The 15,424-nt window shown below is 34.9% G+C and overlaps 1 protein-coding gene across 1 annotated transcript in view; it reads left to right on the top strand.

Moving 5' to 3' along the window:
* Positions 1–15,424, top strand: part of DPYD (dihydropyrimidine dehydrogenase) — a 794,060-nt gene that overhangs the window by 573,213 nt on the left and 205,423 nt on the right.

Genomic DNA, 15,424 nt, shown 5'->3' with positions numbered 1-15,424 from the left:
CATTTTAACATGAGTGTGAACATTTGCAGTTTTAACTAGTGGTGAGTGATCTCATATAAAATATAGCAGTGTATAGTTTTGCAAGGAATTTGAATTGTACATTAAGGTTAGTGTAAGTGAATCACTTAGCTAAGAATTAGTCTAACTTTACAAGCATTCTACCAGCTAACATCTGCATCTCAGTTTCCTGTTATTGTGTTAAACATAAAACTAGGTAATAGAAACAGGTAGTGATCATATAAAATCAACATAGTATTTGCTCTGAAGTCACATCTCATTCTAATAAAGTTTTATCTAAAGTGATGAATATTTAGTCAATGATTAGTACATCTATTGTGCCTGTTGTATATCAGTATTATGCTTGCCTCTATGGATGATATTGCATGATGAAAAAAAAAAAAAAAAGGTCCCCAACTTGAAACAATTCAAAATCTAGGAACAAATTTTAAAAATTAACTAAATGAAATTAAAATAATTTTAAGGAACCATAAAAGCAAAGTGATTATTTGTTTTGGTCATAGAATATACATAAACTTAAATGTGACTTCCTCAGGTTTAAACCAAGCAACCCATCTTCAGTTTACCATACCCACAGCCCCGTCACTCTTTCTCTCCTTATCTTCTTACCATGCTCTAAGTTTTCTATTACCTACTTGAAATTGTGTTACGTATTTATTTCTTTTTTCCTTATTGTATTTCTCAGTTGAATGAAAACTCCATGAGAACCATAACTTTGCCTTATTCACTTTACTTATTTACTTATTTACCCCAACAACTAAGATAGTAGTTGAATATATATTTGTTGAATGAATGAATGAATGGATGAATATCACCAAATAAGGAAAAGATGGTTACAACTGGTTACACAACACACAACCCACTACTATGCAAATAAGTTGCATATGGCTGATGATGCCTTATTGTTTACCGTGGTGCAGATTTTAGTTATACAAGTTCACATCTTCATTAAGCAACAACTGTGACAATAAACGACAAGAAAATAATAAAAAAGAAAATAGACTGATCGTCTTTACAGTTTCTTTAGAGCTGCTGCGAACTCATTTGTTGACATGGGACTCTGCCTGATTTCTTTTATAAACAGGAAAATCAGTATTTATTTTCAGGTCTTCATTTTTATATCAGGATGAATTATAGGATATTTAATGTTCAAACAGTTGTCCATTTTTCCATTTCCTATTAAGAAGAGAGGAATATATGTAAAATGTTCTTTGTATATTAAGATTTTATATGTATAACTAATAATAAAATTTATACTAAAGCTCTGATTTGAAATTTTTGGAAAGTCTAAATACATTGTCAAGTGTTCTTGAAACACATAGTGTACTTTTGGTATTGCAGAAGTTATGGGAAATACCATAGAAATAAAAGATCATAGTATGTATATTCTTTTGTAAACTTGAATATGCTAATATTTAGTATTGATCAAACTCACAAATATGGTATAAGATAATCTGATAGTGTATTTTTTTTAACATCTTTATTGGAGTATAATTGCTTTACAATGGTGTGTTAGTTTCTGCTGTATAACAAAGTGAATCAGCTATACATATACATATGTTCCCATATCTCTTCCCTCTTGCGTCTCCCTCCCTCCCACCCTCCCTATCCCACCCCTCTAGGTGGTCACAAAGCACTGAGCTGATCTCCCTGTGCTATGCGGCTGCTTCCCACTAGTTATCTATTTTACATTCAGTAGTGTAGAGTAAGATATTTATTTAGTGTCCCATTCATGCATGTGACTCAAAGATATTTCTTACCCTTACCTGTTAGTAACCAGCAGAGTGCTCACCAAGCATCACTTTAATCCAGGATTAAATACTGGAAATAAAGAAAGTTAAAAGTGTACATTTGTAACTGTGATTACATCCCAAAGAGAAATATACTTGCTTTTGAATTTGCTTATAATATAAGTGGCTCTTACCAGTCCAATATGGATAATTCAAAGTTAATGGCATAACCATAAAAATGAATTTATGCATACTTCAAATTGGTAGCAATTCCATATTCCAAAATATATTTTAGTTAATGCTCATTCCTATTCGTACAATTTTAACAAAATTCAGATTTACAACTATTCTTCTTCTTTTCTCTTGTTCTTAAATAGCTGTTTTAGGCTATTAAGTCATCCTACCAAATTGCCCAAAAATCTAGGAAGTAACATTTAAAATTGTCTCTTACTCAACTTGGGAAACGGTCTCTTTAATTTATCACACTTTAAACAAATTGTTAGCTTTAATTAAATGTGAAATAAAACAAAGATATAAACTAAAAAGCCTCTTGGTTATGAAGAACTGATGTAATAAAACTAACCTAAGAATTTATAAATGATACCTCTTTTCTGTAAGGATTGATTGCAACATAATCGCAGCAAAATTTCAGCAAATTTTAAGGAAATTTAATTGTATAAAAGTAAATATATGATTCTCAGATAATTAGCAAAAGATTACATAAGGATGCTTTATAAAAGCATGCCTGTATTTAATGTAGTTTGACCTTTTTTTTTTCCCTTAGTAGTATGTAGTCCTACTTTTTTCTAACTAATGTGTGTTTGGGAATGTATAGCCCTATTGACATTTTAAAGTTTTTTTTTTATCATATTATCCAGTTACATAACAAATAATATTCATTCATTCGTCTAATAACATTTCTATTGAGCAATCCAAGTACAAGTATATATAAAATCCTAAGGAAAGATAAATGAGGAAATTAATTCTCTCAAGGGTTGGAACTAATGTGTGTGATATGAGTGGGGAAGTATATTGTGGATGGAGGAAGCGTATTAACAAATTCTGGTCTGGTAGTTAAACATAAGTGGGCTAACATGACTGTTCTAAAATTACGTAGTGACGATTTTGACTGTATATCATGGTTTATATGTACAGCATAGGTTATTGTGTATTTCTTAATTATTTAGAAATGACTGTGGCCACAGTATAATAGCATTATCATTTTATCTCTTAATAGGGATATCTGTGGTATATAAGGTTCAGGAAAATCCCATTATGAATAACATTGGCTTAAATTAAACATTGTGGAGAAAGCAAATTGTACATGTGCTAACTGAAGAGAGATCCATCTGTGAGTGAGACATGGAAGCCCTGTGTGCTGTAGGCCCGGGGCGGCGGGGGGGTCCTGGGGGGATGGGGGGGGGGCTAAAAGCTGATTGTTTGATTGTGGTTGGGCTCTCGCCTATTTTGCATCAACTGAAAAATCCAATTCTGTCTCCCTCACCAGTTGCTCCCATGATAACATATAGCAACATAAGTTTCCACTAGTGTCAGGCCCAGGTCTATTGACTATCCAGCTCTTCTAAGGGGTTATATATTCTAAATGTCTGATTTTGTTTGCTTGCTTTAAGAGAATTCATATTTTATCCATAAACACAGCACCTAGGAACAAAAACAAAGGAGTTAGGAGCACCAATCACCAGAAGAGATTTAGTTCAATGTTATTTATAATGGGAACTGGACATATCTCAAAGTGCAGAAATTGGGAAATAATTAAGTAAAATAGGGTATATCTATATGATGAAATACTTTATGAATATCAAAATAGTATTTTTAAAGAAATTGAATGACATAGGAAGTGCACATAATATAATGAAAAAAAAAGGATTTACAACTGTAAAAATGGTAAGAATTAACTTTTGAGGGAACTGTATTCTACTCCAAGAAAATAGAAGGAAATAAACCTTTTTAATAGTGCTGTTGTTTGGTTGTTTTATTATGAGTAATTTTTATTTTTCTTAGTCAATAATTTTTTAAATAATTTATTCAAAAAATTACTCCATGATAGTTATGAAATCATCCTTTCATAATCATGGAAAACTTCTTAAAAATAACATTTGAAGAAAGATTTAATGCAAGGATAGTGTATAAATTATATTAAACAATTTTTCTTTTTTTCTTTCAAGGTAAACAGACATATATGATTTTAATTTGTATTAAGATGCGAAAGAGATTTGTGTGAATTTGTCTTCAAATGTTGTGAGAAGTGGGTCTTACTGTATCTCTCACTAGGGATAACTTGATAGAAAACAAAACGTAGAATGATTTAAGGATAATTAAGTTATGATGTGTGAGAGCACTTGGTAAATCACTGTGTTGTATGTTTGTTATTTTTAATATTGCCTGAGAATGGTCTAAATAACCTCTTTGAGTCCTATCTAGGCCTGTGATTTCAATAAGATATTTAATTAACAAGCTAATTATTTAGATCTCAGACTGTCATGGATTTCACATTGTTAGAATTCAGAGATATTGTTTAAACTATAACCGATTCCTTTAAAAATGTCATATAGTCTCCCTTACATATATGTGTTGCCTCATAACATAGCAAATGATCTTCCACTGTGTCATTAGTTCTAATTGTGATAACAATAAAATGATAATTACTCAACATATTCATTGCATACACCTTTTATGTCAAGCACAGTTCTAAGCTCTGATAGATCAGATTAAATTTATTATTGGTTTTCTTGGGCTGTGTGTATCTATAGCTATAACTACTTAACCCATTGTATTCTGCCTCCATCCCTATTATGTTTAGCTATATGTGCCATAAATTGCCAGTGGCTTTAAGGGGTATAATCTATTGCCTACATTTCAGTCCTCATCCTACCTGATGTCTTTGGTGTATTTTATATCAAGAACTACATCTACATCTTCTTTATTGGAGTTTCCCTTCTTCCTTGGATTTTTCCTCATTGTTCTCTTCTCTCTCTGACATAGCAAGGGTTTCACAAGACTCCAACTACCAACTACATACTAACAACTCATAAATCTATGATTTAGTGATCCTGTGATCCAGATTCCTATTAACTCTCAACTGGATTCTTTCAGCTAGGTGTCTTATAAGGGACCTCAAACTCAATGTATCTAAAATTCATCATTTTATTGCCAAACCTGCTTCTCTAGTATTTCCTCACTTGGGTGATGAAATTACTATTCCTCCTACAATGACAAACCACAGAATTATTTTTGATTTTCATTCCCCAACTCCAATTTGTACTAATCTTGAAAGTTTTTAATATTCATCCTTAAATGATGTTCTAGTCCACTTGAAGTTCTTGATTTTCACTAGCACTAGGCCTTTTCTCTCTTTCAGATTGGTGTCCCTGCTTGCTCTGTATCTTATCCTACTCAACCCACAGACATATATGGAATTATATTTCTAAAACATGGATTTAACCATGTGGCTTTTCGTGTTTTCTTATTGTCTAAAGGATAAGGCACAGAATCTGTAGGAAGCTGACTCTAAACTCCAGTTGAACCATTTAACCATATCTCCTCTCTGCTCCCTTCATAAGCAGTAGTTTGGAATTTTTTTCTATTTCCCATCGCACAGGGCATTCCCATGCTTTAGAGTCTTCCTATGCCTTCCTTACCCATGTGTTTCTCCACAGGCCCTAATCCAGTTGCTGCCATTTTGTGACTCTTTCAAGACTCCAGTCCACCCCGCCACACACACACACACACACACTTTAAAAGTAAATAAAAGTAATCATTCTACCACTAACTTCCCACTTTCTTTGTACACACTTCAAGGAGAGCAAATTGCTTGGGGTTGTTTTTATGTCTTTTTCTTATACCAAAATGAAACCATTCATAAAGTCTTTGTGGTTAACTGCAGGATGATTGCAAATGTCCAGTAAGGTTTAGATTCAATAGTTTTTGAATTCCCACAAATACCTTACATAGCAGAGAAAGGATAAAGTAAGAAGTAACTGTGTCACGTTTGTGATTTCAACTGTTGCATGTTAAAATCTAGGAATATTAGCAACTGGAAATGTATGAGTAAAACCTTTTTGTGATGCTGGATGCTGCCTTTGCCCAATATTCTAAAAACCTAATTATATGCTGCAACATCTAGATGTTAATTACATGGCCCAGTAAGGTTGACCACACTTATTATTTTTAAGTGGAAAAAAAAATGCAAAGTTTTAAACTATCTAAGTTTAGCAGTTCTTTGGGTACTTTACATTTCTTGAATATTACAAAAGTAAATACTCACCTGCTTTTAATACTAATACGATTTTGTGTATCAAGCAATTTGAAGCTTTTTCCCCCCATGCAAGCTTCCTAACTGTTTTATCAACCATGTAGGCTGCAGGCACCTTAGTAAAGTTGAGTTGGGATAAATGAAAGATCCTTGTCAAATTGGTAATCATGCAGGTATTCAGAGTGAAAGGGAGATCATATTTTAAATTAATTTCAGGGCCTCAGGATATTTTTTCTTATGGGCTATATTACCATTCTCTGTTTACATATCCATCTTTTAAGAACTCATAGCTACTCTTAATACATTTCAAATCAAGCTTTCCTGTACCTGGGTGATATGTATTACTTCTTTCTGCAAGGGTCTCTTGAATTATATGACATCTTGCTTATTATGACACATTCAAATGCTAAATGATTTATAGAAAAATAATGACATATACTAATCCCAAAGGCCATTTATATATTCTATTGACTTTGACCAATTTTTAGTGCCCTAAGTGATCTAATTTGACTGTATTTGAGGACAAATTAATACCTTATTTTTTGTAATTTTCACATTTCATGGAACGTTTCAGGTTAATTATTAGGAGCTAAATAAAAAGTGTTATTTATTTATTTATTACTATACACAATCCACGTAGCTAAGGACCTGCCACACCTAAAGCTCCTTCCTAAAGGGAAGTGACCAAAAGCAATATCTTGTATACAAGCTGTCACAAAAAACATGTGTCCTTTGACCACAATTCATTGGACTAGATATTGTATCCTGAGCAAAAAGTGACCAGCTGTAGTCTAAATAAAAAGAGATCAGTAGCCTTTCAGGGAGTGTGCCTGAAGGGAAGGCAGGTACAACAGGCTTAGAAAAGGGTCAGAAACCAAATGGATCCAGAGAATGGGCAGCAAGAATTGCCCAGATATGCACAGCCTGTACCAGTGCTGTTATCTGCCACTACTGCCATTGTTGGATACTGTCAAGAGACATTGCACCACACACTACCACAAAGAAACTTCAGCCACTTTTCTGATTGTGAGATTGAAATTTTGGCTGGAGCATCAGTTGGCCATGCCTAGAATTATGTAATTGTTTCTTGGTTGCCAGAGAATAGAGAGACAAAAATTTTCTTTTCAGTGGGCTCCATAGTGGTGATAGTTTCTGTGTTCCACCAATACTTCATACAGTGGGAATTTAACAAAATAAATGGGAAGGGTGTGAAATAGGAAGGACGGCCAAAAAACAAAAACAAAAAACAAACAAAAAACAAAACAAAACAAAAAAATTATTCTGTTTTTATCTGAGGATCTTCTCTTGTGGGTTTGGTTTTGAAATATATAGATTCTCCGATGGATTGTAGAAAAACTGAATGGGAGAACCAAAAAGGCAATATAGAAAAAAGAGAAAGTCAGTAGAAGTAGAAATGGAAAAAGAGATACTGCAAAGTAAGAGCAGATTCATTAGTATCACAGAGTTTCTAATCCTAAAAGCAGTAGACACCAGCTCTTAAAGGAAAAACAAGAAAGTAAGAGCTGCTCTTTGTCACTGATTTCACTGGTGGGTCACCAGTGCTGCTGTCGTCTTACTTCTCCATATATACTTGTAATAAGCCCTCAGTAATGGGGGTGGGGGGGCGGGGGTAGGCTTGCCATGGTTCCTTTCCTTGACACCTGAAAGACTTTAAAATAGAGAATCCTCTTTTTACACACACATGTGCATACACACACACCCACACACACACACCTTATGATGTGTACTCTTATAAACCACATGAGTATAAATACACTGATAAAGATTAAGTTAGGTTCAGATTGCTCAAAATTTGGGGTAAAATCTAACATCCATGAATTTTCTATCAAGAGTTTGTTAATATCACACTTACAAAAGGTCATGTTTAATATCTTCCCCATCCCACATTTTCATGCAAACATTTTTCAATAAAGTCACCCCACTTTTAGTTATCTCCAAGTCCTTTTCAGCTCAAAGAGGGAAATCAGTCTACTGAGCTGGCAAAACAAACAAAGGCCTAGATATTTCTTTCTAGCTCTTCTAGCAGCAGTAGGAAGAAATCCCTTAAGGAACTGTACCAACTTGTTATGGATGAGCTCCCCTTAGCTGAAACCATTCATTGCCAAGGGATTGAGGTTTTCTCTGCTACGTTATTTAAAATTGCCTCAGCAGTTATTCCTTCTTTTTTTTTTTTTTTTTAAATTTTTTTTTTTTATTTATTTATTTATTTATTTATTTATTTATGGCTGTGTTGGGTCTTCGTTTCTGTGCGAGGGCTTTCTCTAGTTGCGGCAAGCGGGGGCCACTCTTCATCACGGTGCGCGGGCCTCTCACTGTCGCGACCTCTCCCATTGCGGAGCACAGGCTCCAGACGCGCAGGCTCAGTAGTTGTGGCTCACGGGCCCAGTTGCTCCGCGGCATGTGGGATCTTCCCAGACCAGGGCTCGAACCCGTGTCCCCTGCACTGGCAGGCAGATTCTCAACCGCTGCGCCACCAGGGAAGCCCAGTTATTCCTTCTTGCTTGGATTTCATGAAGTTCCCAGGACAGAAGCATGGCTTCCCTAGACCTCTCTTCATCTTAATGTATCAGCATCATGGGTGCTCCAGGGCAGAAGGCTGTTTTACACTAGTCTCCTCCCTGTGTCGGTCAATCATTCACACGAATAGGGGATTATAAAGATACTGAGGTTTTATGCTTCTGGTTGTTTTCTAACTCTAGCACTCAAAAACATAGGCTAAGTGAGTAGACCAACAGATGTATAAAATATCAATTGTTACACTGCTTACACTAATGCTTTGCATTAAGAAAACAAATGACAAGCTGCCTAAAGTCTGCAAAGAATAAAAACTCCATATTATACACTTAAATACTTACTTGCCCTTATCTAAAATGAATCCATACACAGAAGTGCAAGTGACGGCTGGCACTTCATTACCCACTGAAGCCTTTTTGGTGTGTTCTGAGCAGTGATGGAGCAGCCTGCTGAGTTTCAGTTTGGCTCAGCTGGTCCACAATTGTGAACCCCTGCCGGTGGTATCAGCAAAGCATGTTCATAGCCTATTTCTCCACATATAAGATTTTTCAGGTTACGCTGAATAACTTCATTAACAGACTATGGACAGCACTTTTTCTGCATCATGGACAATACTAACCTTTGAATTCACAAATAAATAAATAAATAATAATAAATAAGAGCCTCCCAAGACACTCATTGGCTAGAATAGCACATGGAACTGTGAGCAGGAGATGTTCATTGGCCTGACTACTGAAGAGGTACTTCTCCAACTCTATTGCCATGGTCAGTTGAGGCAGTGGATTTCTAGATGGGATTAAGATAGGATCAAGATAATCTGAGGAAATCTGAATCTGCTTCCATAGGGACAAATTTTGGAGGGGAAGATTTGAAGTTTGAACCATTTTCAGAGCTGACCTCCATCATTACATTGCCACTTGGGAATAAAGAAGTGAGCTAGTGGACTAGAGGGAATAAAGAGGGGCTAGTCATCAGAGGGGATAAAAATAATGACTCAAAGAATACCTACTTCTTAAGAATTATCTAAATAGTTCATGGCAATTCTCATCCATTTGTTAAAGGTTTAAGCTTCTGAAACGAAGTGTGTGGGAATGAGGAACACTGACACTAGGAATATCAGAGGAATGGTTCGCTAGGGAGATGCTGTCTGAATGGAAGAAACAGCAGCGTTAAACCATAGTCACAGGAAATGGTATTTAAAGGAATGCAAGTTCCCTTTAACTGGCACAGCTATGGATAGACTTCCCCACCAGGCCCCAGGGACCAAGGACTGGGACTTGAGGCAAGGTTAGGAGTGCAGACTGGAAAATCTTCAATATCCTAAAGATTTAGACAGAAAGGGCCATGGGCAGTCGGGACCTCAGGGAGTTTTTACTGGATTGCCAGGCCACAGGAGGAAACAGCTGTCTTCCAAGCAGTTCAGCTAGCTGGTAGAGAACAGCGAAAGACTGTTTCCAAATTCCACTGGCTTATGGAGCAAAAACTACTAATATCTCCGGGACAACGGAGCTTATTTTGGCTCCACTGAAGGGAAGGGACAGTTGTTTTCTTGCTCACTGTGGAAATTGGATCCACATTTAGGAGTTCTTCATTCTTTTGTTCAACACAGTATTTATTATCTTTAGTGTCTTAGACTCTACATGAGAGGATCAGGATAAAAGAGTAGGGTATATCCCCTAAAAGACTAATAGTCTGGTGGAGACAGGGAAGAAAAAAAAACATGATTATAAAACACTGTGATAAATGAAGTAATGAAGAAACATTATGAGAGTATTTAAAAGGGAGTCATTATTTATTAATCCATCCTGTGTTGAGGTAGGATGGAAGTGATGTTATCCAAGGGACAAGAGATGAAGGACATTCTGGGCAGAGAGAGAGAAAGAAAAGCCTGAAGCAAGAATCAGAATGGAAGAGGCTACGGGTGCCTGGGGAGGAGAGAACACACAAGCAGTTAGTTCTGTGTCATCTTCAACTTGAAGCACAAGGGAAGTGGAGGAAAAAAAAAAAAATATATATATATATATATATAATATTTTATATGCATATACAGATACATTACTATAGACTTATAGCATTTTATGTTCATATTATATGTTTGTTATATGCATTTCCCCCCTGGATTATGAAGTGTTTTATTTTGTTTTGTTTTTAAGAATAGGGATAGTGTATTATATATCTTTAACACCATTGTCTAACATAGTGCATAGTGCCTGAAACAGTTGTCTATTAGGTTATCTTGGAACCAGTAATTTTATACTCCCAGGTTTCTTCTGAGTAAATAGAAATAAGAAAGTCAATGTTAATTTATGCAATGTGAGCTCTATCAAGTCAACAGTATTTGTTGAGTGCCTACTATGTGCTGAACTCTGTGCTACATGCTCTGAAATACTCTGAAATAAGAGAGCATATCAAGATCTCCTTTTTTATACTTAACATCCAACATACATGTTATTTATGTGCCTGGGTTGTACTTCCTAGTAGACTCTGCCTTCCTTGTCCCACTCATCTTTGTCTCCAGCATAGGCTAGTTGCAGTGCCTTGTCGTCAGTAAATAAATTTGTTAAAAGGATAGAACCCACATTGCCTAGAATGCCACTGGCTTTAATTTTTCTATTTATATTTGAACACCCTTGGAATTATTTTAAAATTTTAAATGAAATTTGTGGTGGTATAATTTACTTATAACAGAAAAAAATACACTTAAGTATAGAATTTGATATGTGTTGACAAATGTCTACTCTCATGTAAATACCATCACACTCAAGATACAGAACATTTCCATTACCCTAAAAAATTTCCTTGTGCCCTTTCCCACTTAATCTCTTTCCCAGCCCCAAACCTCAGTGACAGCAACCAATGCTCTGCTTTCTGTCAGCGTAGCTTTTCCTTTGTGGAATTTCATATAAATGTAATCATGCAGCATGTACTCTTTTGTGGACTTCTTTAACTGAGAATAATGTTTCCTTGATTAAGTCCAAGTTGTTGCATGATTCAGTAGTTTAGTTTTTTTTTTTTATTGATGAATAGTATTCCGTTGTGTAGACATGCCACTTCATTCACATACTAAATGGATATTTGAGTTGTTTCCAATTTGGAGCTATTTTGAAAAAGTTGCTATGAACTTTTGTGTGCAAGTCTTTGTGTGGATATATATTTTCATGTCTCTTGGATATATAACTCAGAGTAGAATTGCTGCATGGATTAGTAAGTGCACATTTACCTTTAGAGGAAACTGCCAAACGGGTTTTCCAAGGTGATTATGCCATCGTTAGAATTCTTAAATCAGGAAAACTGGGTGCAAGAAAGGACACATGCTAACATATAAGTTAATTAAAACATCCCCATTCTGATGCCTCGTCTTTGCATTTACTAATAATTCTACCTGGTGTAGTTAACTCTTTCTGTCTTACTTTACTACATAGAAGGATTAAATAAATCACTTTTGCCTATTACTCTGAAGCTACAGCTAGTCTTACAGGTATAAATTTGAAAGTAGAAGCCTTTTATAGTTCTAGTTTACAATTGATGGCTGCATTTTACTTTAAGGAGCAATTTTGCTAAAGAAGATGATGGTTTAGGACATGATAATGGGAAATAAAATTAAGAAGGTGAAATAGGTACTCAGATTGATCTTTGGACCCCTAGTTCTGTCTATCAGAAAAGTGGACATAAAAAATGCTAGCTTACTTCCTAGCATGCCATGTGAATTAAGACTTCAGAGTCCTTAGTAGAAAACATTTCATAACTGGTAAAATTTTTCAGTGGGTTCATTGAAATGCCACCTTCTAAGAAGCCATTTTGAAAAGAATTGTGCAGAGTGGAAATTACAGGGAAATTGGAGAAAATGTTTCTCAAAGTCAAAATTTCACTAGTAATTTAACTTATCAAGAAATTCTCACAATCTCATTCTCTGTGCTTATTCCTCTGTACAGGGCATGAAATCAGTGAGAATTTGATTGGCCCCTATGGTAATTGTTTGATGGAAAATACCTGTCCTACAATGGAGAGGTCATTCTAAGGGTCCTCCTAAAAGCAGCAGGTGCTGCATCATATATAGAACCCCCTTTAATGTGTAAACTAGAGACATGCTAGTTAATAGAATTAAAAATTATTATCTGCTGGCCCAGCTAGAAAATTAGCTTTTAAAAGCAGCCAGTTTTGGACAATGGAAATTTCTGCCACAAGCAAGCTGCTCAGAACTACGTTTTCTGCTTTCTTGCTGTTGTCACTGTTGTTTGGTTTTTCATAGGAATCTATTCCAGAGTGTATTAATTGCAGGACAGATCAGGGTTGCTCCTCATTAAAATTGTCAGAGGCCACCATTTATCTCTAGTTTTGCTTTATCCTCTTCTTAGCAACCTCACAAGCTTGATATGTTACCCTCACGTCATGTAGTACCCCCAAGACCACCACGTGCTCCCCAGACCTGTCACTCATTCCTTTAAGGGCTTCACTGCTTTCTTGCTAGTAATATCACACACCACCATCACAGGAAACCCATTCTGCTCCATCACAGGAAAACCCATTCTGCTCCCTCACAGCTTTCTTTGGTGATCATATAAATAACAAAAGGGTTAACAGGTATTAAAGTAGTATATACACACACACACACACACAAGCAGTTGCTATGGGAGAGATTACAAATCATGATCAGGGATGGGCATTATGAATATCTGCAGGAAGAGCCAGTAAAAAATTGGTGATACAGGTGGGCTTTTTGTGGACTAGACACTTTAAAAGACTTGTTAAGCTGTTCTTTTTTCCATGATTATCTACCATTTTTCTTCAGAATTTTTCCTGCTTGTAAAGAAGTCTTAGTGAATTTCACCCTTTTAGACAGTATCTATCATAAAATATATTTGTGTTTTTCTTAAACCCAAACATAATCTATAAATTGACGGATACATAAAGAAATAAATTGAAAAATCTGGCAAGTTTTCATTAATCTTCTTTCATTGACACAACAAATTTTTTGAGTGCCTACAATGTTATATGCCTAGAAGTAGAAAAGCAGTCCAGAATTGTCTTTTATTTAATTTTTGTTGATGTGGATAATGTTAAAGTCTCAGTCTGTCTGAGAGGTTGTAGTAACTTTGTGTATTTCCTATTCTGAAGACTTTTTGGAGGGGAGAATTAGAAATTGTCTAAAATTTATTCATTTTCAATAAGATTCTAAAAATTGGGCTTGTTAGGAAGGGCAATACCACCTGATGCTATCACTAGCAAATGAGAAGGTCAAGATGCAGAAGCACTATTAATTGTTTTTAGATCTCGATCATTCATATCAAAAATGTGAGGAAATTAGGAATGTGTGAATAGTTTCCCCAAAGTATACAGGTTCATTTTTTCATGTTATTAGCCTCACCACATTTCTATTTGTATTAGAATATTCTCTATTATGCCTGTCAAACAAAACTTTGCAATTTATGGAACAGTCAATAATTTTTACAATAATGTGGCTATAAGTTGTCTTTAAATTCTCAGGTAATCAAATTGTGTTTTTCAGCTGGGTATGAGGATTAGTAAACAGCTGGCTTAACTGAGTATGAGACAGGTAAAATATATCTGAACACCATAAAACCTTACACATAGAACTATCGGAGGATTAAACTGTGGTATCTCAAAATAGCAGATGATTCAAGTAAATAAAGGTAACCAATGGACCATATTTTTTTACAAAAATCTGAAAAACTCTGAACAAATTTCAAATTGTTAAACAATGTATTGAGGCATCCATTTAAAGTATTCAACTAGTGAGAATCAACAGAAAAAAGTGTGAAAGATGTTCAAAGTAAATATAAAGACACGGTGGTCAATAGTATTGAAAGCCACTTAGAAACCTATATCAGATTATTAGTCTTTACTCTATTGGAACCAGATAATATTTTAAATTTGTTTTACTAATTCTTATCAGGCTACCTTCCATGTATTATGCAGTTCAAGTGATCTTTAAATTATCGGCAAATTCTACCCTAAAGAGAGCTTTCATAAAGGACATGCAATTGATGTCATCTAGAGTTACTGTCATTTCTAGGCTAAGAAGTCCCATGGAAATTCATAACTTAAAAATGAAAGTCACAAAGACGCAACTGTCTTCATAATGCCAATGCAGTGGTTATAAATATTTCATGAACATTGCATGGGCAGGGGCAGATCTCCATTTTCATGAGTTAGAATTTGTACAGCTAAGTCTCCAGATTTTACTATTCATAATACACAGTATGCCCTGTAGATCATTCCATATAGTGCTTTTTTAATATTTATGTTTAATGAAGAAAATTACTGTTCTGAAAAGAGAACAAGCCAAGTCAAGATTTCTTGTTGAAATTATTAGTTTGCTGAATAGCGACAATAACAATCGAAAGAAATTACCTCATCACAGTGTCTAGCACAACAACCACGTAACTTGTAGAGGTAATACAAGATGACTGATCAAGATACATGTAACCTAAGTGAAAAGGTTCTTTTCTAAAGGTTATAACATTAGAAATCTCATCTTAAAAGAATTCGAAAGGTTAAAATGCAAAGAGCAACTTCTTTACATGTAAAAATATTAATTACAAATGAAATTTCTGCCTACTGTTTCATAGTTTAAATATATGCATTTTTCTGGGTGGATCTTTTATTTTTTAAAAAAGAGCATTTTTAACTTCCTAAGATAATATTACCAAGTTCAATAATGAATTGCTATGGCATATTTTAATGTAATTTATCAAAGCACATTATCAGTACCCTAGCTTTCAGAATAAATTTGCACTAAAAGTAATGAAAAAAAGGACTATTGTATGTGTTGAAATCAAAGAACATTACTACTGCTAAGTTATTTTCAATGGAAAGGATAGTGATTGCCCTCTACATGATACTTGTC

The sequence above is a fragment of the Balaenoptera musculus genome, chromosome 1 (genome assembly GCF_009873245.2).
Source record: "Balaenoptera musculus isolate JJ_BM4_2016_0621 chromosome 1, mBalMus1.pri.v3, whole genome shotgun sequence".
Classification (NCBI taxonomy): domain Eukaryota; kingdom Metazoa; phylum Chordata; class Mammalia; order Artiodactyla; family Balaenopteridae; genus Balaenoptera; species Balaenoptera musculus.
The sequence above is the reverse complement of the archived record's forward strand: the minus strand, read 5'-3'. Positions and strand labels throughout refer to the sequence as shown.